Source organism: Lissotriton vulgaris, chromosome 2_1 (genome assembly GCF_964263255.1).
Source record: "Lissotriton vulgaris chromosome 2_1, aLisVul1.2, whole genome shotgun sequence".
Classification (NCBI taxonomy): domain Eukaryota; kingdom Metazoa; phylum Chordata; class Amphibia; order Caudata; family Salamandridae; genus Lissotriton; species Lissotriton vulgaris.
Window position 1 is genome coordinate 839,584,758 of NC_141687.1, and position 26,056 is coordinate 839,610,813.

At 46.5% G+C, this 26,056-nt stretch overlaps 1 protein-coding gene and 1 pseudogene across 1 annotated transcript in view; both read left to right on the top strand.

Moving 5' to 3' along the window:
* LOC147731260 (UDP-glucuronosyltransferase 1A5-like) overlaps positions 1 to 26,056 on the top strand; it is a 629,871-nt gene that overhangs the window by 123,447 nt on the left and 480,368 nt on the right. The gene's annotated exons all lie outside the window — the stretch shown is intronic.
* LOC147731261 (UDP-glucuronosyltransferase 1A6 pseudogene) lies at positions 7,968 to 8,867 on the top strand (annotated as a pseudogene).

Genomic DNA, 26,056 nt, shown 5'->3' on the forward strand with positions numbered 1-26,056 from the left:
ACAGGACATTGCGCAGGTCGCCACAGGGCTGGGTCTCCTGAGGGCGGATCATGCTAAGCTGGCGGACAAAGTGAAGGACCATGAGCAACTGCTTCAAGACCTGAAACCGGCGGTAGTGACCGCGGAACATAAAATAACGGACATCCTCAGCCGCCTGGACGCGTTGGAGAGACGAGCGGAGGATGCCGAAAGCCGTAATCGACGGAACAACGTACGGGTTGTAGGCCTGCCGGAGAAAATCGAAGGGGATGACGCAGTGGCCTATGTGGAAAATTGGTTTCGGACGGTGGTGTCGCCGGAGGGCCTCTCATCCTTCTTCTCACTGGAACGGGCACATAGGGTGCCGGCTCGCCCACCGGCGCTCGGCCGCCCTCCTAGACCGATGGTGGTGAAGCTCCTACACTATAAAGATCGGGACCTGTTAATCCAGAGGGCTCGAACACTGGGCCCATTTGAGGTGGAAAATAGCCGAGTCACGATATTCCCGGACTATACGCAAGAAGTTCAAAAGAGCAGGGCATCCTTCCTGGCGGTGAAAAAAGAGCTGAGGGAGGAGGGCATTCAGTACTCGTTGCTCTTCCCGGCTAAGCTACGAGTCATCCTGGATGGGAACACTCAATTTTTTCAGACTCCTGATGAAGCGTGGTCGTGGCTAGAGTTGTATCGCGCCGGCACAGACAGAACTGGTAAAAGTCAGCGGGAGAGGCCTAAACCGCTTCAGATCTGGAAATCTCAACGAATCCGCTCGCGTAACAAGCTTCAGAGAGCGAAACGGGAAGGTCAAATGGCTGCGGACAAAAGAGGGGCGCTGGCGGCGACGGCGAGCATCACGAGGTCGCAACAGGAGAGTGGACTGGTTGAATCGGACTCTGGTGAGGACGGAGGCAGGACCGGAGAAGAACTATCGGAGGCGGAGAGCTCGAAGGGCCCTGCGGTCACCCCACAGACATCTGATGGGATCTTTAATGGATAACTCATGTATGGGACTTATGACACTGCGCTTCTCACGTAGAAATACTCAGTTAGTACTAGAAGGGCTGGCAGGTAGGGTGTTGCATAAGAAGTGTGGGATGGAAGACGCGGGGCGCGGACTCCGCCTGCCCTGGGTCGGCAATAACTCACCCCCTTGGGGCCCTTAAGGCCTTCTGTGGTGGCGACCACAGATTAGACTGATGTGTGTTGAGTTCAAGGTTTGGAACAGGGCTGAAACTGGGTTATTAGGCTCTGTCCTGGGGAGTGGGGTTTGGGGAGTTTTTTCTACAATTGTTTTGGGGGGGAGCAACTGCTGCGATGTGGGCAATGACTGGCTGTACCTGAATTGGATCGTTAAGGATTATCATGGGGACGTTACCTAATTTGAAATGCCTAACATGGAATGTCCGAGGACTGCGAACAATGATCAAACGCTACAAAGTGCATGCTTATCTGGTGAGGCGGGGTGTTCAGATTGCAATGTTACAGGAAACTCACTTACCTAAACAAGAATGCACTGCGCTACAGAAGAGGTGGCGAGGTCAGGTTTTCGGTACCACTTATTCAGCATTCGCTAGAGGGGTGCTGATATGGGTTCGAGCGGGCGTACCGTTCCAGATGGTGAACCAGCTGGTGGATCCTGAGGGTAGATAGGTGGCGGTGGAGGGGAGGTTATATGGCCGGGATGTGGTTTTGTGCTGCGTATATGCCCCAAACGTTGACCAGGCTCGCTTTTTTGATGGCCTGTCGTGCTCACTGGCCTCCTTCTGGGCGGGTCCTGTGATTCTGGGAGGGGACTTTAATTCAATCACTAATGTGGCATTGGATAGGTCGCATCCACCACTGGCTGATTCCCCAGTACGTAGACTAGCTGCACATAGGAAGGATTGGCAAGAGAGGTGGGGACTGCTAGATGTATGGCGGGAGCAACATCAGGATAGTGGGGATTATTCCTTTTTCTCGGCCCTCCACGCCTTACACGTCAGGATCGATTCGGTCCTGTGCAGTGGTTCCCTGGCTACAATGGTCACCCATGCAGAATACCTGACCAGGACCATCTCGGATCACAATCCCTTGTTGGTATTCGTACAATGGCAACGGGCGAGATCCGCGATTCCAACATGGCGGCTTCGGCCCGACACCTTGGAAGATTCGGTGTTTAGTGGCGCGGTCCAACGAGGCATAGACCAATACTTTGGGGAAAACGAGGGTACAGCTCATACTAGGTCCACTGAATGGGACGCGATGAAAGTGGTGGTGAGAGGAGTGTGTATGGGTAGGTTCTCGAATGCCCGAACATCGGTGTTGAATGCGCTTGCAAAAGCGGAAGAGGAGTTGAGGGGTCTGGAACAGCGTAGACCGGACCGACCCGACTTACAAGCCCGGTTATTAGAAGCCAAAGAGGCAGTGGCGACTGAAACGGAACGGCTGCGGAGCTATGATTATAGGCAATATGCCATTAAAGCGCATGCTGAGAGGGATAAAGTAGGCACGCTCCTGGCCAGGCTCGCTAATCCTGAAATCAGAGGCTGCCCAATCTTGAGCATAAAGACTGCATCAGGGGAGATGGTTTATTCGCAGACAGCGGTGCTGGAGTGTTTTCGGACCTATTATGCGAAGTTGTATGGGTGCCAACTGGGGGTAGAGGCCTCGGAGATCAGTGATTACTTGGAATTGATGCAGCTTCCGGTGCTGGATGACGACGATGCGAAGGACTTGGGAGGGCCTATCGCGCTCGCCGAGATCAGGGCGGCCATTAAACACATGGCGAGGAATAAAACGCCTGGGGTGGATGGCCTGCCAATTGAATTTTACCAGAAGTTTGTGGATAGTTTGGCGCCCAGATTACTGGTGGTGTACGAAGAGGCTAGAAGGTTGGGGTACCTGCCCAGATCGATGAGGGAGGCGTTGATAGTACCATTGCTTAAACCCGGCAGAGAGGCATCAGATGTGAAGTCATATAGGCCTTTGTCCATGTTGACGGTAGATTACAAGATATTGAGCCGCATACTAGCCACCAGGTTGGCTCCACATATGACCAGGTTGGTGCACAGGGACCAAGCAGGGTTTATCCCTACAAGGAACACGACGCTCAATATTCGTCGCCTAATTGGGATATTGGATGGCGCTGCGGACGCAGATGGTTTTCCGGCAGTGTTATCTGTGGATATTGAGAAGGCCTTTGATAGCCTGGAATGGGTCTACTTGGAAGAAGTCCTGGTGAAGTTTGGTCTTGGTGAGGGGTTTCATAGATGGACGAAAGTGTTATATTCATCGGCCACAGCGAGGGTGCGCCTGGGCACTCTTGTGTCCGCGGATTATCCGGTTTGTAGAGGAACGAGACAGGGGTGTTCGCTATCCCCATTGCTGTTTGCATTAGCAATGGAACCATTAGCAGCGCGAGCCAGGTCAGGAGTCATGTACCGGGGGATTGAACGAGGTGAGCAATTGCACTATATATCTCTATATGCGGACGACTTGCTGCTGTACATGGCGGATGCAGAACAGGCTCTGGAGGGAGCGATGGATATGTTATCCGAGTTTGGTCGGTTGTCAGGCCTTATATTTAATTGGACGTAGACTTGCATCTTTCCGCTTAAGGCGGACACACCATGCCCCCCTCGTGATTTGGGTGTGGTCTGGGAGCCATCTTGTTTCACTTATTTAGGAGTCCGCATTTACCATGAGGTCGCGAATCTGTTGGAGGGTAATATTGGGCGTTGTATAAGAGCACTGAGAGGCTGTATATCCTTTTGGGCCTCCCTCCCCTTGTCAGTACTGGGTAGAGTAGCTCTATTGAAGATGGTGGCGCTCCCAAGGTTACTTTATTATTTCCGCACGCTACCCATTTGGATTCCTCAGAGGATCTTTAAGGACCTGCGGACGATGATAATCGACTTCCTCTGGGGGCACGGACGACGTAGAGTAGCTTTGAACACCTTGCTTAGGCCAAGCTTGAGGGGGGGATGGCAGTCCCCGATTTTGAATTGTACTATTTGGCTGCGCAGCTTCAGGTTTTTACGCAGCACGTGGCTAGGGTGTTCAGAGGGCCGGAACACGAGCGAGGGAATGGCATACAACGCCACGTCCTGGCTTACATTATTATGCAGCAGAAATTAGAGTTACGAGGCCTCACTATGGAGGAAAAGACGCTCAGGTTGTGTTGGCATAGGAGTTTGAAGAGAGCACAGACGTCCCGACCTTATGCACCGGAGATACCATTGGGAATGCTGACCGCGCTGCCGCATGGTGGCGATTGGTCTCCGTTGCTGGAATGGGAAGAGCTGGGATTGCAGGTGGTGGGTGATCTGTATATAGATGGAACGTTGGTCCCCTTCCAGACGCTACAGGAACAGTTTGGGCTGCCGGAAGGGAGCTTCCTCTTGCATGCGGCTGTGGTGGCGGCAGTGCAGAAACATTGGAAAGGAGGGCTCCTTGAGCCGGAAACGACCATGGCCTGCCAGTATGTCGTGATGGCCGCAGGTACATTTAAAGCGGTGACCTGCCTCCATAATAGGATGTTGCACGAGGGGTTGGATCCGCTCCTAGGCCTGAAATCGAAATGGGAGGTTAGCATATGTAGGCCCATCCCAGACACGGTGTGGGGACATATCCTGAAGCGAACATGGAAGGGGACAAGGAATGCACGCTTTCAACAGGTACACTTTTACGTCCTGCATAGGGCTTACCTGACCCCGGAGAAGATTAAGCGGTATTTCCGGGTGCAGGAGGCGCGATGCCCGAGGTGCCTGGCATTGGAGGTTGATATAGATCACTTGTTGTGGGGCTGTCCAAAGCTGGAGACATACTGGTTGGAAGTTGGGGAACTCCTGAATGCGGTGACTGATCGGGAGGTGTATTTTGACATGGCGGCGTGTCTGTTGCTCTGGTTCCCACACACGTGGAGGACGAAGAATAAGCTATTTGTGTATACGGGCTCCATGAGGCTTGAGAGTGTAACGGCATCAATCGATCTGTAGCAAGCCCCATTGTAGTGATGAGAATAAGGCCCATATCGGCAGCGGTTGCGGGGGGGGGGGTTGTTTGGGGGTTGTTTGGGGGTAGTATTAGGCACCGAGGTCCAGGTCAAGAAGCACAGCAGTTATTCCCGGGGTTGGACGTGTCCCTAGCGTGACAGGAGAGCTCAGATAGGCAGCGAGGGAGGGACAGGGACACATAAGACCAACGCGATAGGGACCCACCATTAGATGGGCTGGGGTCCGGGACCACGAGTTTCGCTCGCCTAAATAGATGCTAGTAACTGCTGGCTGGTGTGGGGGGAGGATTAGGAGCTTAGGGGGGAAAAACGCAGATACGTAAAGCTGTTATTGACCAATCATCCCTACGGGATGCTCACTGTGATGTTCTTGCTGGAAGTACGGATTACTACGCCGCCCGGCCTCCGGGATACGGGCTAAATGGCTGTGCACGACTTACTGTTTATTTTATCCATGCGTGGGGACACCATGAGTGTGCTGGTTGATTTATTATATGCAATGGTTTCTAATTCTGCAATAAAAACAAATTAAAAAAAAAAAAAATCAGTCATGCTACCATTCTTAACTAGTACTAGACAGTACACGTTTACACTAATAGCGTATCTGATAGTTACAAACCAACATGTTACATAGCGGCGCGTAATGCGCTTTACAAGATTGTCGTTTTCTCAAATCTTACCGTTATATCTTCTTATAGAGGGATATAACTCGTCCCGTTCTACGCTAGTTCATGTTGTGAAGTTCCTGGTGTGTGACATCATTATTAAGGGCGTGACAAATAACGCAAACTACTATAGTTAAAAACTAAAATAGGACTGGAGTGTAGATAGTGGCGGCCATCTTTTAAATGTCAGCGCTAGTTAATAATACCAGGCATCAAACCTGTGAATTAGAGTTAATAGTAATGGATGCCTGGCTTCACCTTGGGGGGTGCCCAGGAGTGGACATTTCACAGGAAAGCCAGGAAGGGGTCCACAGTGGTATAAATACAGCGCTACGAGACCCCAGGGAAGAAGTGCGCTATATACATACAAACACATTTACATTTACATTTACATTTACAATGCACGGACCAGGCTGGAGCAGAGAAGGAGGCAAAATGGTGGGCGCCCGACAGTCCGCGCTCCGGGCCGCACCTGTAGTCCTGCAGCGCGAGGGCAGCTCGTCTTCTGGGACCTCTAGCCGGCGTGAAAGACTGCAGTTGCATAGGATCTGGTGCTCCGGGGCTCACTCAGGCAGCGCTGCAGCGGAGCACACCCAGGTCTCACCAGTGGTATCTCTGTGGCTGCCGCCTCGCTCGTGGGAGCTCCAGCGCGGTCTCAGCAGGAGCCCAGTCAGGAGCACTCGATCGGCCTGCGTATGTCCTCACAGCAATACCGGAGGGATCATAGGTCGGTACCAGTCATTGTTCCGCAATTCACAGGCCGGGGGATGGGGCATATACAAAGGATCGGCGGGGCCAGAGGAGCGGAGTTTCGCATCCTACCAAGCCGCCATTTTGGCTACGCCCCCTAGAAAAAAGCATTTTAAATGTGCGTTTAATAATGCTACCTCAATGAATTAAATAACTATAAAGTAATGAAAAGGAGCATACAATTATATACAATTAGTCTGTAAAATACAATCAGTGTCTCAAACTCCACGAAGTCCAAAAAGTGTAGATGGAGTCTTGAAATTCCTTTTCAATTTTTCTTTATTTTGAAGTCATATGCGAGAATGCATGCACCAGCCCAGCCAACGTGTTTCGTCCAACATTGACTTCCTCAGGGTTGAATCTATTTTTTCCAAAATAGGTGAAGCAATCTTCTTTAATTCCGTTGCAAACATAAGCTGAGATTCCCCGTAGCGTCCAGAAAAAGAGTTTAAAGGATAATTGCCTTCATATCCAATCTGCCAATCTGTCCTTTTAGGACGGATAGACCGATTGCATTCGAACTTGACTGCTGAACATGTTTACCCCTTTTCTGTTTCTTTCTCACGTTGTAGGTTAAAGTCTGACAAGGAAAAATAAGTGCGGTCACCCAAACATGAGTGCCGATGGGTCCCTCCTGCAACTACCAGCTCAAATTAAGCACGAGGGTGTGGACTTATGCTTCCTGTTCAGTGGGTGTCAAATATGTGGTCATCTCTCACATGCATAGGATAGTGCATCTTGAATGATTCTGTCCATCTTCCTTTTAGATAGAACCTACACCTCCTACAACATAATTTCCTACATTTTATTCCACATTTTGTCTTATTCTGGAGCCAGTTCAGCCAATTTGGATCAATTGAATCGATGCAGAACTCAATCTGATGGAGGACGATCTTCCTTACATCAGTCATAGACTTGAAAATGTCCTCATTCGTGACAGAGTTCCTTTTTAAATTCTAATGAGGTGAGGTTGGGATTTTTCACTGGAAAGCAATTCACTTGACTAGAGAATAATTTCCAAGGGAAATTTCTGAATGAAAAACAAATAAAAAATGAACAGATATTAAAGTAATTCAGTGTGGGACGAGCAGAAGAAAAGTTACGTTTTGGATGGGGGTGTAGCTCTTCTGTAAGATGTGCAACGCATTCATATCCCTACCTTGTGGTAGCTTTTTGCCAAGCTCGTTGTTTTTCTGACTCGAAATAATTTTGGTCACAATTATTCTGTTGAGACATGATTAATACAACACAGAAAGCTTTTACTTAACAAACATTTAGTGGAGTGAGCCTTTTCACATTCTGTCCTCGTCTCTATCTTGAACACCCACCTAAGAGAATCTTTAGGTGCTTATATAAGCTCGGAGTTAAAAATTTATTTTTTTAGTTAGACCCGTCAATCTAAAACTTGTGCAACCATTAGCCTCTTTGTATGGAACACAGTGGATTTTTGGATGCCTTGCTAAAGTTCAATATTTGAGCACCACTCACTTTTGCCAGATATCATTGAGTGGCCTGCCGCCAGGCAGCCTGATTACAAAAGCCAGTGCTTTCATGCTCTTTGTAGCAGAGCACCCAGTGCTGAGATGACTCCACAGGGACCCCTCCTTTTCCTTTTCTTGTTCTGGAGCACAGCTGAGGGTGGGAAGCTCTTGGTGGTGCCTCAAGATGGAAGCCTCTGGCTCAGCATCAAAGCGATAGTGGAGGAGCTTGGACAGCGTGGAAATGAGATTGTGGTTATTATTCCTGAGGTCACTTTTCTCATCCAGCCATCTCAACATTACACGCTGAAGACCTACCCAGTGCCGTACACACAAGAGCATCTTAATGATAGATATAAAATATTTGGTACGTTCAATTTTGATGAGCCGTCTCTCATAGAGCAGTTCATGGCTGGTACAAAGGAATACAACGTGTTAGTGTACCATGTCAGCCTTCTGTTCCAGGGCTGCATGAGTCTCTTACAAAATAAGGATGTGATCAGGTACCTAGAAGAGAGCAACTTTGATGCTCTGTTTACAGATCCAGCCTTGCCCTGTGGGGTGATTCTTGCTACTCGACTCAATCTGCCTCTTGTGCAGGTCATCCGCGGTTACCCTTGCAGTGTAGAGCACATAGTCTCCTACTCCCCCAGCCCACCTTCCTACATCCCAAGATGTTACACCTCCTACTCTGACCACATGAACTTTGGAGAGCGGTTCCGTAACTTCATTGCTAGCCATCTTGAGCACTTGGCTATATATAGCATCTATGGTCAATATGAGCGCCTCGCTGAAGAAGTGCTACATAAGGAGGTGGATATTATGGAGCTCATCGGCCGCGCCTCGATCTGGCTGGTGAGGTATGACTTTGTGTTTGAATACCCACGACCGGTGATGCCCAACCTGGTCTTCATTGGAGGTCTAAACTGCAAACAGAGGAAGACGCTGAATGAGGTACATCATTCGAGTTACTCGGATGTGGGATCCTTGGGATCTGTACAGTGATTACATTTACGAGTTCTCAAAGGTCAAAAAGTGATCAATGTGAATCTCCTGGGCTTCTAGTTTAACATGTTTGAATTGAGAACCAGTAGTGATGGATGGCTGGAGGAGAGAATGTCATTTGTAAAGTTCTTCATCTCGAATGGGGCATTAGTATGGTAAGCTTTGCTCAATCTTGCCACTGTACATTCACTCTGCCTAGCCCTATGTAGATCTGATGGGAATGATTCTCTCAGTCAGGGCTTATGCACAACGGAATACACCTGAACAGCCTTACTGCAGCGCTTTGAATTTTCTGCAGTTTTCAATTAGATCTTTTTGACAGGCCTATTACAAAGGTACTGCATTAAATAATGTTGGTTCCAATAGTAGTTCTTGCAATTGTGATTCTTTTGCCTCTCTTGCTGAAGAGATTCGATAATGTTTAATCATTTGATATTGCAGTAAAGATACCTTTCATTCATTTGCCAAACCAACTAAGGTAAGCACAGCAAAGCTATCATGGTCTCGCTTTTAACAGCACATTGAACCCTTATTCAGGTAAAACTTTGCCAAGTGTTTGTGCGCTGATGTGTAGAGAATTAAATTCTTCTTCCGGGGTAAACCCCAAACCCAATGGCCCAGAAGGAGTTTGGCTTTCCTCAAACATTGCCAGAATTGCATTTCACAGGACAAAAGTATGCTACATCCTTGTTGTATCTCTGTGTTTTATAGGGAGGGGATTTGGTGGGAGGGTAGGGAATGCGATTAGAGGCCTTAATATATATTTTCCTACTTTGCTACTTTCCCTCTACAGCAAGACAAACCTGACTTTCATGCCTGGAATTTGGAAATATATAAACAGTTAACTTATTAAAATACACACTCTCATGTTTTGGAAGGTACCTCCTTTATTGGTCATATTACACAGGTGAAACAGTTTATTAATTTTAAATATGCTCCATCATCCTGCCTCCCATTTCAAGAGACCGCTTTTATTATAGATCAAAGCCTATCAGACAGCATAGCTATCTGGTTGGCTAATGGAATCTTGGGGACATTCGTAAAGCATCTCTGGGTATGCATTCTGGCCATTGTTTACCATTGGCTTTGTGGTTTGTAACTCACATTTGCTTGCCTTCTATTTGCTGGTTCTATTTGTTTTAGGCTGACCAGCTTGAGTTTGTCACTTCTGTTGCCGAAAAACCTATTTACTGTATTCTTCCACCAGTACCAGATTTCTGTCAACAGGCCTTTACATCTTTTTCTTACCTTTTCACATTTGCTATGCATTCAAAAACAGAGGACATGTGTCGGGTTCTGTCTTCCAGGGAGCCTGGAGTTTACTTTTCTTTCTCTGACTTCAAAGTAAGAGGATATTTATGTGACAATTGTGCTGGCTACTGAGGTTGTGCTTAAAAAAAGGAGGGTGCATGTTATTTATTTTTCTAGTACACAACATTTAAAAGTCTATAAATGAACTGTGCAGATATTTCAGAATATATAAGAATTAGAAAGACACAAATAAAGCCAATTTTTTGATAGTTCTAAAGTGTGGTGGAAACAAATATTTTAACACGATCATAAACTCAATACACATGGTGATAATATTTCCACACAATATCAAAGTCAAAGTCAAACAAGCTTTATTCGACGATTGTCATAAAAGCAACTGTACATATAAATACAAGTTTAGATAAAATTATACATATTTACATTTAAAATCAAAATCCATTACACATTTAAAATCAAATTATAGTACATTAGATAAGGGTTTTTAGATTGGCACCATGAATACATATTAATCTTTTAGCCTTCTACTTCTGATAGTCCACGCCCAACCCAAGAATTTTGCCACAGCTATATAAACTGTTGTGTCTGTGCAGGTACGAATTATTCTAACTGCCACCGACCCCCTGTCGGTGCCCATTAATCTGCACATTGGGCGTAGCCAAATTCTCCGGGGCGCAACGTACTCGGGACATTCAAATAGTAGATGGCCAATGGTTTCAGAGAGCGCTGAGCAAGATGGACAAGCGGCCTTGGTTCCCCCGGACCATCTACTGGTGAACGCCCCGACTGGTAAACTCCCAATTCTCAGTTGAAAGTAAAGTTTGCGATCTAAGGGTTTTAGGATAACGTCCCAGAAGGCTTCCAATTTTGGCACTTTTTTAATGTCCATAAACAATCCGGTCAAGGACCCAGAATAAATAGACCTAAAGGTCCTGGAGACCACAAGCTGCCAATACAGTTCTTTAAGAACCTTCTTAGGAGGGAACCTTACATTTGTTGGATCTTCCCACAGATCCCGTCAACCCAAATCAATCAAGAGGCCCCGGATATGCCCTAGCCACTTGATTTCATGGGAGATGTCACTTCTAATTATATCCAGCAGGCCCCTTGAGAAGGTTTCTAATTCAGGGGTGATCCAAATCCTCCTCCAGTATAAAACTGGTCGCAGAGATGCAATAAGCGCTATTGGGGACATCCCCAGATCATAGAAGAGAGGATTCAGAGGGGTACTCTGTGGTAATTTTATTAGGTTCTTAAGAAAGGAATTTTCAGAGACTGACATCCCCCTAAGATTTTCAGTTCCCCACATTTCAACCCCGTATGAAGTGGAACTAACCACTTTACCCTTGTAGACCGCCAATACCGGTGATATTGGTTTAGTGAGGGACTTAGAGTGCTCCTGGCTCAGGGCCCCAGAAAGCTGCCTATGTTTTAGAGTGGCCAGCTCAATTTGATGTTTCCAGCAGAAGTTGTGCTGAATACAAACTCCCAAATAGGTAAAAGCTTGGACCTTTTCCAGAGGACGCTTATTCATGATCATGCCACCCTTAAAAGATTTAGAAGCATTAAAAGTCATAAACTTTGATTTCTGCACGTTTACTTCTAGGCCCCATGCGGTACAGAATTCTTCAAAGAGCCGCAAACCCTTTTGAAGCCCGCTAGGAGTTTTTGCTACTAAAAGACAATTGTCTGCGAACATTAAAATAGGAACTTTTGCTCCAGCAAGGATCGGTGCATCAATATTAGAGTCAATAAATATTTTAGCCACGTCATTAATGTATAAAGAAAATAGAGTTGGTGCCAGGACGCAGCTCTGGCATACTCCAGTTTCCACTGAGAACTGCTCCGTGACACTCCCAGGACTCCCCCACCTGATCTGTGCATAGTTTTGTTTGTGAAGTCTTTTAACCAATGATAGCAGAGGCCCAGGCAAACCCATGTCACTGAGGACATTCCATAGCGTGGAACGTGTAACCAGGTCGAATGCCGCTCTTAGATCTATAAATGCGGCATATAGACTACCGTGTCCAATTATCACGGTCTTCCAGTACAGCATAGCAAAATGCAGCACCTGGTCGACCGTGCTAATTGAGGTTCTGAACCCAGCCTGCAAATGCAATAAGATCTTGTTATCCCGTTCCCAGTCAAGTATTTTGTTTAAAATCAGCCTGCCAAATATTTTTTGAGAGGTGTCAATGAGGCTGATTGGACGGTAATTTCCTGGCTGGGACCTGTCCCCTTTTTTAAACACAGGTATGATTTCAGCCCCGTTCCAAGAACGAGGAATGGGGGCTCCCCTGGCAACCATATTTGACAGAAGGAGTATATAACAACCCCAGGAATTCTTATCCTGCAGAAATTGTTCCGCGGGTATACCATTGATACCTGGCGCTCTACCAGGGACCACTAGATCTAAAGCACACTGAACGTCTGTCTGGGTAAAGAGATCTTCCGAGCAAGGTTCAAAGGGGACTTCCACGGTTGATTGCGTATCCTTCCCCTTAGCATATTGTGGCTGGAAGTGTGCTACACACTTTTCTTGAGGGACCCAATTCTGCGGTTTATCCGGGTTGCCATCCACGCCCCACTTATAGTCATTCCAGAATCTTCGCATGTCTTTGTGGGATCCTGCCTCCTTAAGGTCATTCCACCTTTTCTCATCACAATCACGTTTAGCTCTGGAGACAGCATTTTTATAAATCAACCTGGCCGCCCTTATATTCTCAGCGGACTCAGTTTTGATAGCTCTTCCCAGGTCAAGGCGGGCCTTCCTGCATTCACCTGAGTACCAACGTGGTGCCTCAGGGGTGCGGGAACCATTCCGCCCGCAGAGCTTAATAAAGAGACTTTTTAGTTCACCAAAGAAAACCTCGTGAATCATAGTTACTCCTTCTAATTTTAAAATATTTTTATCTACTTTAATTAGCAACCCTAAATCTAGTGTTGCCTGGGCAAGCTTGTTGATTATAAAATCCACATTCTCTTTATATAATGAAACTTTGGACCATCGGACGTGTCGCATATCATTAGATATCACAATATCTGGGGAGGGGTAGGAACCATCTCAGCCCCATGGTGGTCGGGAGATTCCCAATAGGTGAGGTTCATGCACAAAGGATTGTGATCACTCTCAACCCTATCTATAATTAGCATGTCTTGGAGATATCTCCACAGGCCCAGGTTAAGCAAGATATAATCTATTCTACTCTTTCGAGTGCCACTCTTAAATGTAAACGCCCCAGCCTTGTCATCTGTCGCCCTTCCATTAGTTGCTCTTAAACCTTTATTTAAACAAAGAGAATTCATTTGGACCACTACATCGAACCATTTGCTAATCGGTTCAAGATCCAATTTTGGAATCCCCCACTCCCTATCCTCCTCGTCTGATACATCCCAACTTCCATTCAAAAGAGGTTCAAAATTAACATTAAAATCCCCCCGACAATTATATTACAGGGGAAATGGCGACTTTCAAGTAATTCTTCCAGGAGCAATAAGACCTCAGATTTTCTACCCCCAGTGCTTCTCGCATATACATTATAAACATAGACTGATACAAGATTTGGAAACTTAAGTCTTAGTACCTGCAAATCCCTATGGTTGGTGGGTATGGTTTTTATTTCCACCCCAAGATCCTGTCTTATCCATATCGTTAGCCCTCCAACTGGTCGGCCCCTCCTTCCCTTCTCTGCAGGGATACTGTAATTTCAAATAACCAGGGAGATGTAGTTGTTCCATCGACCAGGTTTCTTGAAATAAGCATATTTCATATTCCCTGATAAATAGTACCCACTCAGGTGACTCTAGTTTAGACTTCAAGCCAGCTATATTCCAAGAAAGGACAGATCCAGATTTACCAATAATAGGCGCAGGGCTATCTTGCCCTGCAAACTCTAATTTGGTATCTGGGGGGATGGACTCACCAGGGGAACTAGCTGGTAAAGATTGCTTTTTAAAAGGGTTTACTACAATACTACTTAAATCCTGCCCAGTTATTTCACTATTAGCTACTTCACTGGATATTTTTATTGGGACTCGTAATTGAAGTCCATTGTTACAGTCTAGTCTCGAACGTTCCCCGTATAAGCCTCATCCTGCTTCCCTTTTATAGGCTTCCAGGAATGCGGGGGGGGGGTTTCTCTCATCTGAATCCTAGAATAATCCGGAGAGCAAGATCTGAATTCTAGATTTAACAGTTCTCCGGCTACCATTGGATTTTTCAAAGTGAGTTCTATGCAATCATAGGCATCACCCTGGAAAGTAAGCCTACTTGCGCGTAGAATGTCCTCCGTAATCACTGACCTGCATCCCCTTACATGCCTAATCCAATGAATGGCTTTGTTGGTCAGGGTATCAGGTGATTCGCGATCCCTACCAACAGGGAGCTTGGGTATATTAATCAGGTATACTGATGGAGACTTACTGAGGTTTGGATTAGGTTTCATGGCACCAATGTTTAATGGAACAGAGCCCACTTGATGCCGACTAGAAGGAAGCTTCTGCTCAGCCTGGTTTACCCTATTAGTTTGCTTACCCCCCAAATGCCCTGATTCGTCACTAGTTAGGATTTGATCGTGGCGCTCGAGTAAGTATTTATTTGTCTGGAGGCACTAAATTCCCTGATCTGGCAACCTCACTATTCCTGGAACTTTTGGGTGCAATGGGATCTGGTCTAGACTTTTGGCTTAACAATGAGGGAACATTTCCTGCACGGCCTACTACACCTGCCCAGTTGGCGCTAGGGGCTTTAGTTGGTAAAGGACCTTTGTTACATTCCACCTTTAGAGGGCCAACAACGTTAGTTAAGTGGTCAATCTTAACTTGCATACCCTTTATTAGGTCGCATAGATGGGTTACCAGTTTGAACAGAAGATTATCAGATTGATCAGCTGCCTCAAAGACCACCTCAGGGATACCTGCTGCTGGGCGTAATCCAGGTTCTGTCGCTTCCAGCCCATTATCTAAGTGGGAGTGTTCAATTTGAGCTAGAACAGTGAATCTATTAGAGCACGGTAAGTTTAAAAAATCATCGGAGCTCTGGTTGGAGATTACAATAGATCCGCTCTGGCCTGAGTTATCCTCACTATTTTTATTTAATGACGTTTTAGCCCCTGAGGTTAATTTGCCCCTAAACATTTCAGGTATAACTGCTAGTCCCCCTTTTTTACTCTTCCCACCCTTCACACCCCCAGAGCTTTCAACCTCACAATTCTCCCCCCTAGGCTGGGGGCGACTGTTAACAGGTCTGTGCAATCTTGCACAAGTTCATCAATCCTGTCCATTCTGCAATTTCCTCCTGGATGTGGCTGACGCTTTCTGGTAAGCTTACACTTTTGTCTCTTTGGATGCTTTCCTCCCTTGGACGCCCCTCCAATAGAGTCATTGATGTCCTCAGGATTTTTTCTTTTCCCCATTGTTCCAGTCCTATTGGCCCATAGACAGTAGGCAAACAAATAATGAACAGTACCTTTTGATAGCAGATGAAAGGGGGGGGGGGGTGGCCCAGCCCTGCCTCCTCCTGCCCCGGACGGCCACAGAAGGTCCGCCCTTTGTGCGGGCTTCGTCCGGCTCGTCCCGCTCGCGTCCCGCGCGCGTCCCGCGCTGCGGATTCCGGATTTGTTGATATACAAGATGTTATCAAGCCCCGGTGAGCTGGGGGCGGGCCTACTCACAGGTGCCAGCATGCACGGGCTCCTGGTCCCTGGAGTCCCGTGCGGCGTGAACTTGGCGTTCTGACTCCCTCGATAGCGAGTCAGCAGCAAGTAGAACCCTTCCAGGGGTGACAGCAGCGCTGGGGGAGAGAGCACAGTGGACACAATATCGTTTGTGTGCTGTACACTTTTATCACTAAAACTGTATGTCTCTGCAAATGTAACACTCCATTCTACTCTGCACCACCCACACCTCTGGAGTCTACACTACATCACTTCACACTATGCCACTTCACTCCACACTGCGTCACTGCTCTCTACTCTGCACCACTCCACTTTACTCCACTTCATCCCTCACCTCTCTGCTAAACACCACTGTATTCTGCCAATGCATTCTATCCCACACTACTCTACTGTGCACCACTGCACTTTTTATCACTGCACTTTACACCACTACACTCTGTGCCACTCCACTCTATGCCACTCTGTGCAACACTGCACTCTCTGGCACTGCATTCTACTCTGTGCCAATACACTCTACCACAGTGCACTCTGACACTCTAATCTACTCTGCACTTTATGCATTCTACACCACTGTACTCAACTGTGCACCACTCCACTTTATTCTGAAACGATCTACTCTACGCCACTGCACTCAGTGCCCCTCCACTCTACTCTGCACCTCTCCACTGTACTCTGCACCATTCCAATGTACTCTGTGCCACTGCACACTACTCTACACACTGCACTCTACACCACTGCACCCCACACACTTTAGTCATAACCAATGGACTCTATGTCACTGCACTTTTCGCCATTGCACTCCACACCATTTTACTCAAAACCAATGCACACTACGCCAATCTACTCTCCGCCACTGCACTCACTGCCGCTATACAGTACCCAGCAACACTTTACGCTACTCCTTTAGTCACCACTGCTTTCTGCACCATTGTACTCTGTTACTGAACTCTATGCCACTCTATTCTACTCTGGACCACAGCTCTGTATGCCACTCCACTCTGCACCCCTCTGCACCACTCTACGCCACTGCCCTCCATACCAATGCACTCTACACCACTCCACTATACTACAATGCACTCTACGATAGTCTACTCTGTAACACTGCACTCACTGCCACACTACTCCACTGCACTCCACGCCAGTGCACTCTACACCACTCTAGTATACCACACTGCACTCTTTGATAGTCTACTCTGTAACACTGCACTCTCTGCCATGCTATGCCACTACACTCTACTCTATGCAATGTACTCTACACCACTACACTCCGCATCTCTCCCCTCTATGCTAGTGCACTTTACTGTGCACCACTCCACTCTACTCTGCACCACTCCACTCTACGCCACTCTACTCTGCAACACTGCACTCTACACCACTGAACTCTACGCCACTCTTCCCAGCACCATTTCACTCTATGCCACTGCTCTCTACTCTGCACAACTCTACTCTTCGCCACTCTACTGCACTCTACACCAATGCATTGTGCGCCACTACACTCTACTCCACTCTGCATCGCTCCACTCTATGCCACTGCACTGTATTCTAATCGGCATCACTGCACTCTACTCTGACACAATCTACTCTACGCCACTGTATTCCACTCTGTACCATTCCACACTATGCCACTCCACGCCACTTTGTTCTACGCTGCTACACTCTATGCCAATGCACTCTACACCACAACACCCAAAGCTAATACATTCTACGCCACTGTACTCTATCCCAGTTTACTCTGCACCACTGCACTGTACCCCTCTATACCCTACTCTGTAATGCTCTATGCCACTCTACACTACCCCATTACACTCTATGCCACTGCAATCTACACCAATGCACTCTATGCCACTCTACTCTACATGGCACCACTGAACTCTCTACCACTGAACTCTACGCCACTCTAATCTGCACCATTCTATCTGTGCCACTGCACTCTACTCTGCACACTCTGCTCTATGCCACTCTGCTGCACACTATGAAAATGCACTCTACGCCACTGTAACGTTAGCGGTAGGAAAGGGCAAGAGACGTGTCTTCGTCAAAGTTGCGTTTATTTTTGACAAGAGGTAATCAGTGCAAGTTATTCGTGAAGACACTCTCCTTGGGGAACGACTTCGGTCCGTCCGCCTTCTCCTCCTCGAGACGTCTTCGGTCTTTGCTGCTTTGGTGGGGCTTCTCCGATGTCTCGTCTCGTCCGGCTCCGTGGTGCCAGGTCACGCTCGAGGTGGGGAGAAAAGGAGAGGACAAGTTTCAGTCCAAATGCCCCGAACTTTCAGTGTAGGGAAAAGGAGTGAGGAAAACCCCAACCGTGACTCAGTTCGACTACGAGCGTGAGGAAAGGGTAGGTCAGTGCAGGGGACGGGAACACCGGGAAAACAACCAAGGGTACTGGTCACGTAACGGACCCGCCCTTGTGTCCCACCCAACCTGCTATACGAGCCCGTACCTCGCGGAGCCACATACCTCCTCCTGGCGTGCGGCTGGGCGGCTCGTGGTTCCGTTGGCCTGATGGCTCCTCTCTCTCAGTTCGGTTTCCAGTAGTTGTTCACTCGGTCTGCTCTTCTCCTCTGGATGCTCCTCCCAACGATTCGTCTTCCTCCAGCTCACTCGACTCTTCCTCCCGTCTCCAACGTCCTCCGGTGTACAAGCACACCTGATCCTGCCTCACCTCGGCTTTTGACAGGACGTCGGACTCCGCCCACTCTCCCGCCTTTGTCCAGTTAAAGGAGCCACACTCATCATCATCTTCGGATGACTGCCACGGCATGTCGGACTGCCACCATTCCTGCTGCGGATCGGGCGGCTGTTGAGACAAGAGGGGTGTGTCATGGGAGGATTCCCCGATCAGGCTTCTGGGGGTCTTTAAGCGTTGGGGCAACGGGCTCCCCTGGTTACAGCCACTCTAATCTACTGTGCACCATTGCACCCTATGACAGTGCACGCTACGCCACTTCATTCTAGGCCTCTCTACTCTACTCTGCACGACTCTACGCTATGCGAGTGCACTCTGTGCCATTCTAATCTAACTTTGCACCACTGCACTCTTTGCCAGTGCGCTCTAAACCACTCGTGCCTAGGCCACTCCACTCTACTCTGCACGTCTCCACTCTATGCCACTCTATTCTTCAACACTGCACTCTATGCCACTGCACTCTACCCTGCACTCTATCCTGCACCACTCCAGGCTACGCCACTTCACTCTACTCTAAAACAATCTACTCCACGCTACTGCACTTTACGCCACTCTACTCCACACTATGCCACTCTATCTATGGCACTCTACACAACTGTACTCTACTGCGCACCACTCCACTTTATTCTGAAATAGTCTACTCTACGCCACTCCACTCAGCGCCACTGCATTTAGCAGCACTGTACTCTGCCCACTACATTCTACTCTGCACCACTGCACTCTACACCAATGCATCCACAACACTTTACTCAATATCAATGTACTCAATGCCACTATACTCTACTCTGCAACACTTTACGCTCCTCAACTATACGCCACTGCTCTCTGCACCATTGCACTCTACGTCACTGCACTCTACACTACTCTATTCTACTCTGGACAACTTAACTGTATGCCAGTGCACTCTACACCACTACACTCTATGCCACCGCAATCTGCACTACTCCCCTCTACACTCTACCATAAACCACTCCACTCTACTCTGCACCACCCTACGCCACTTCACTCTATGCCTCTCTACTCTCCAACACTGCACTCTCCTCCACCAAAGTCTCTGGCACTCTTCTCTGCATCACTGTACTCTACTCTGCACCATTCCACTGTATTCTGTGCCACTGCACTCTATTCCGCACCACTACACTCTATGGCACTGCACTCTTCACCATTGCACTCCACACCACTTTACTCAAATCTGCTGCACTCTACGCCAATGCAATATGCACCACTCTAATCTACTGTGTACCAGTACACTCTATGACACTGCACTCTGTGCCAGTTCACTCTATGCTTTCCTACTCTTCTCTGCACAACTCTACTCTATGCCCATGTAGTCTAAGTTACTCTACTATGCACCACTGCACTCTTTGCCAGTGCGCACTACATCACTCCAGTCTAGGCTACTCCACTCTACAATACTCCACGCCACTCTGCTCTGCAACACTGCACTCCATGCTACTGCACTCTACCCTGCACTCTGTCCTGCACCACTTCACTCTACTCTGAAACAATCTATTCCACGCCACTGCACTTTTCGCCACTCTGCTCATCTCTGCGCCACTCCACTCTATGCCACTGCACTCTTACGCCACTCTACTCTGCACCCCTCTACTTTATGCCACTGAGTTCTGCGCCACTGCTCTATGCCACTGAACTCTATTCTACACTTTTCCACTCTACGGCACTGCACTCTATGCTGCACCACTCTATGCCATTCTAATCTGCACCACTCTACTCTATGTCACTGCATTCTACACCAACTACTGTACACCACTCTACTCTACACCACTGCACCCTTTGACACTGCATGCAATGCCATTGCATGCTATGTCACTCTACACCATTGTGCTCTACTTCACTACACTCTACACCATTCTATTTTACTCTGCACCACTGTACTCTATGCCACTGGACTCTACACCACTCTACTCTGCAAGACTGCACTCTTCACCACTGAACTCAATCCCACTATTTTCACATCACTGCACTCCACACCTCTGCATACTATGCCACTCTACACCGTTCGGTACACTTGATCACTTGATCAATGCACGCACAAGCTCTGTTTTTATAATATTTGTAGCCACTGCTTTTTAAAACTTATTTCTAATCACTGTCCTGTCATCTGCCTGCCCTTACTCATCTTTGGGCAGCTGGTCATTCTTGTGGGCATTACCTGCTTCCCCGGTCCGCCACGAGCAGTTCTGCTTGATTGTTGTGGAGGGAAGCAGGCTCCTGAAGCTCTTCTGGTCTCAGAGTGAGGAGGGGAGATCCCGGCAGGTATCGTTCCAGTGTTTCCACTAATCACTCCTACTTATGGCCCATGTGTATGCGGATGCGCCGGTAGATAGTGCCGTCCGGTACACTTGATCACTACACGCACAAGCTCTGTTTTAGTAATATTTTTAACCACTGCTTTTTAAAGCTTATTTATAATTGCTGTCCTGTCACCTGCCTGCTCTTACTCATCTTTGGGCAGCTCGTCATTCTTGTGGGAATTTCCTGCTTCCCCTGCCCTTCTCACTGAAACCTGGTCCAATAACGCTTCAGGACCCAATCTAGTAGACGCTATTCCTACAAAAGACTCTACCCAGAGGGTAGACATGGTGAGATGGATGGGGGGAGGTCTGGCCATTGTGTTCAAAACTCATTTTAAATGTCTGATGGAATCAAGTTATAACCTACAAATATGCAAAGCCCTCCATTTTAAATGTATTACTTCAGCCACCGACTGTTTTGGAGGCCTGCTGATTTATAGACCCCCAGGCCCTAGGTCCCCCTTTTCTCATGGAAATTAAACTCTTACTAGAACCTTTTTTAGCAGAGAACTGGATGACAATCTTGGGTGATTTTAATTGTCACCTAGAGGAGGCGGTCAACCAAGATTCAGGCTCCCTCTTAGAGGCTCTTGCAAATATTGGATTGACGCAATTGGTATCCACCCCCACCCATAGGGCGGGAAATACACTGGATGGTATTTTTACCAATGATACCAGATTGGTTTATCAAAAAAACATCCCTATCAGCTGGTCTGATGATAGCACAGTCGCCATTGGTCTTCTGCCCATACCTGCAGCCAGAAATATTAGAACTCCTCGCTTCTCGGACAAATCTAGAAACTGGAAAGAGGTCTCGACCAAGGCACTTGCCAGAACTCTAAATAGTTAACCCTGCGTAATACCAGAAGACTCGGATAGAGGGGCGGAGACCTTTGTTGAATGGTTGGAGAGTGGCGCTAATAAACTGGCCCCTCTGAAGGCAACTGCCATTAAAAGGCACTCGCCATCAGCCCCCAGATACAACAATAGGCTTAGGATGCTTAAGCAGACATGCCGTCGCCAAGAGCGGGCATGGAGGAAAACCCAAGATGAACAAAAATAATCTCCTTCAAAAGATCATTAAAGAATACAAGCTCGTTCTAACTTTGGAAAAATCTAAATATTGCACCGGCCGTAAAATCGTGAATGCCTCTTCCACCGAAGAACTTTTTAGGCTAGTACAGCAGCTCTCTGCCTCACAACTCAGGGAGGAGCCAGAGAGCTCTCAAATGTTCTGCAATCAGCTACCAACCTCTTTTCACTCCAAGATTAGACATTTGTGCAAGTTTTTGACCTAACCACCACTACGCCTATTCAGTCAAGTACCATTAGCGGGTCCCTACTGACACATAAAGGGATGTCATGACTCTCAAGTCAAGAGTCGAAAGGTCTTTCTGTGTTTCCTACACTCTCCCCCAAGTTGGTAGAACAATACCTTCTGAAAACCAACTCAGGATCACTGCCAGAAGGCTGCCCACCAGCAATTCTCTATATAGCAGCCAGCATCATAGCCAACCCACTTTCCTATCTAATGAACAATGTGATTACATCCGTCTCTTACTCCCGGAGTCGGAGGCAGGCTATTATTAGGCTTCTCCTAAAGAAACCGAATCTGGATATCAAGGACTGTAGAATTATCATCCGATCCCCGACTTCCTGTGCCAGCGAAGATTCTGGAGATGCACCTTAATATCCATTTGATGGGAACTGCAGGACAGCAACACTGGTTTAATGGCTCCCATTTTAGCTTTAGGCAACATCATGGGACAGAAACTGCATTAATCTCAGACACTGATTGTATAACGTGGCTATTGGATGAAGGACAAGGGGTGGGGCTGATACTCTTCGATCTATCAGCAGCATTTGATACCATCTCACCTGTGCTGCTGATGGGTAGACTTCAAGGTCTTGGCATCTCTCATCAAGCCTTAGCCCTCTTGTCCTCCTTCCCCAGGGAAAGATCCCAAAAAGTGAAGTTACCACACATCTATTCAGAGGCCTTTTCACTGCCTTATGGAGTGCCGCAGGGCCCATCTTTGAGCCTTGCGCTTTTTAATCTTTATGTGGCCGTCCTAGAGACAATCATCCAGCATTTCAGAATGTAGATAGTGTTGTATGCTGATGACATTCAAATCATGGTGTCAAATCCCCAAGAATCCATGCCCATTAGCTGAGAACGTCCGACGTTGCATGGCCAAAGTGGCAGAATGGATATCATGTAACTTTTTAAAACTCAACGGAGAAAAGACACAAGTGATGATTTTTGATCCAGGGGCACCCAGCTGGAATAGTAGCTGCTGGTAACTCTCCTTAGGATACAACACTATACTACCTCTGGTCTATATTGTAAGCATGTGTGATTATGTGTAAGTGTGAGTTCTCTCTTATACTATTGTATTAAATTATAATATAATCTTGTCAAAGGGGAATCATCCCTTGAGGACTAGAACCCTCACTCACCCTTGGGTGACATGCTTCATCATATGGGTTCCTCCTCCCAGCACGAAAACCTAGTCTTGCCGAGGGCTACAACCTCCTCACTGTGATACGCAATAGGCAACTCAAGGAAAAGAGCAGCAAATAACAACTGTGATGCTTTGTTTGAAATACGGATGCCAAGAGAAAAAAACTCCCGGCTGACGTTTGTGAACACTTTTCAAGCTACTCTTATGACATTAAGAAAATTGTGAATCATCATTGGAAGATCTTAAATACTGGCAATGAGAAACTGCCCTTTCCCATTGTAGCATATAAAAAAAAAAGTATGAACCTGAGAGATCGTCTAGTACATACTCGACCAAGGGAGAAAAAGAAAAGTGAAGGACAGGCCTCTTTGTGGAATCTCCATCCGGTAAAGGGTCACTTTCCCTGCAGCACTTGTTTGTGTTTCCACAAACAGAAAAGACTACGGAAATAGACATAGGTACTGGACGGCCTTGGATATTGCAGAAAAGCACAAACTGCAATAGTGAGAAAATTATCTATTTGGTATGGTGCCCTTGCAAGCTCCGATACGTCGGTATGACTTCACAAAATATTAAAACAAGAATATCAGAACATAAGAGTACCATCAGATGTAAAAAGCGATCGACAAAACTGAGGAATCACTTTCTGGATCAAAACCACTCAGAGACAGAACTTAGATGGGTGGTACTAGAGCAACCCTGGGTACCCTCACATATTACAGATATCTCCAAATTTCTTTTTAACCGTGAACAGCGCTGGGTTTTCAAACTCTGAACCGACATCAATGGGTTAAATGATGAGATACCCTGATTATCTGTACATTAAATGATTTCTTTATCATTCTTATGATATGTACTACTATTCAACATCACTTGCCCCTACCCTCATGCTATCACATTTTAAATCATAGTTTGGATAAGGACATATTATACATATCACAGTTGCCCAGCTATCATTAGAGGTAAATGAGAAAAGATCCAAAGATCCTTGCAGATCTTTTTTACTGGCATTAAAATAAAATAGAAATATATATATATATATATATATATATATATATATATATATATATATATATATATATATATATATATATATACATATATATATATATACATATATATATATATATATATATATATATATATATATATATATATATATATATATATATATATTCTACTCAAAAAGTAGTTTGGAAGAGTCCCCCTTCTTCATCTTTTTCACCCCTTCATGCCTGTGTACATTGCCTTGACATAAACAGGAGGGACTGTTTTTTGCTCTTCTTACTGCTTAGAGCATAATTTGTTACATTACTTTATTAATATGGGTATAGACAATTGGTGGCCCGTGGTTGTGCATGCATGCTAATCATGACTAGAGACTTGGAAGTGGTACATGTATGCACATGCTCTTCTGCGTGTTTTGCGTATTTTGCATAGAAGGTTTGGGTCTCTCTTCTCTTCTAATATACACGAACCACTCTCGCTTGGCCATTCTATTAGAATGAAGTATCCCGTGATTAAAAGAACAATGCACTTCGCATTAGCATAAAACACCTCGTTAGGAGATACATGTAAAAGACGTAGTGTCACAAGTATAGCACTAGGGTAAAATTCTGCCACGGGCAAACGCATGCGCTGTATCCCTTTCCATTTGTGATTTGTGATCTGCCGTGTTTCGATTATGACACATGCGCGAGTCCCCTTCTTTTTCTTCTTTTTCTGGGCCGCGCAGCTTGGCAATGAACCTTTCGTGCTTTAAATATATGGCACAAAACATATATATTTATTCAAGGCGGGTTACTTTGGAAAATAAGTAAACTAAGCAAACATCGTGCAAGATTCAAACACAAGCACTGCGCATGTGTGAAAAGATTAGTGATGACTCTGGAATACATGCGCATTTAAATTGGATGAAAGGGGTCTTTCAGGCGGGTATTTTAGACTACTAATGCCAGCACCTGAAAAGAATTCCATGAATTAACTAGCCTACTTAAACAGAGCCCTTCAGTCCGATCGGTACCTCCCGGAGCAGCTCTGTTCAGTGCCGAGGTACCGACGGACAGGTAAGGAGCCTGCTGGAAGTCTAGCCAATAGCAGGAGATTGTTGTTAACTACCAATCTTAGAGTAAAATAGGAGCTGTCCTTGCTTTGGATTGTGGTCTAAGCTAGTTCAAAGTTCAAATTAAAATTAAATTGCTTCTATAATATTAGCAGAGCAAGATGTATTCAACATGGGACTTTGAGACCAATGTTAACCCTTGTTTCTAACTCTGCAAACTATTAGAGCACTTCGTGCTTGTTTGAGAGGACCACTGTGGGGGGTGATGCTACACTGCCTCAAGTATTTCTGAATACATCTAGAGTACCTTTTTAAACATAGCTGACTCACTTCCAATTTGTAAGAGGAGTGATTTAGTAATCCTTATCTCCCCACAGAGCGGGGCCTCATCCCCTGAGCTGTAGCTAGGTGGAGGTGAGGCGACTTATCCTACATATGAGGGTAAGTTGATCTACAGACAAAGAAAATAAAATAAATATTAATAAGTATACGGTCACTCTGACGATAAAATGTATCACATGATGACAACTGTTAAGCATGACTTTCTGATGATGTGTGTATCTTTTTTTTTTTTTTCTTTTTTCACAGATTGTCCCAGTAAATCCTGATTCAACTTCACAAGGATTACTGGTGTTGTATCTATATGCTTACTTTTAAATAATTTGAGCACTTCATCATAATAGCAGCAGCGAATATTATCATTCTATCTGGTCC